A 213-nucleotide genomic window follows, 5' to 3' on the forward strand; every position below is an offset into this window, starting at 1 on the left:
ACGAGGGGATGAGATGAAAATATTGATATAAAAATGTATTATTACTATGGGATCTCAATTTAGTGTCTCTCAGACTACTACTTCTGGCTGAGTAATTATAATATCGTTCCTAGATAAAGAGAAAAAGATACGTAAAAGGATAACGTTTTGCATTTTGGTTTGGCGATGAAATTCTCATTAGAATATGTTTAGTTCTCTTGTGATGTGGCGCGG

Source organism: Penaeus monodon, chromosome 33 (assembly GCF_015228065.2).
Source record: "Penaeus monodon isolate SGIC_2016 chromosome 33, NSTDA_Pmon_1, whole genome shotgun sequence".
Classification (NCBI taxonomy): Eukaryota; Metazoa; Arthropoda; class Malacostraca; order Decapoda; family Penaeidae; genus Penaeus; species Penaeus monodon.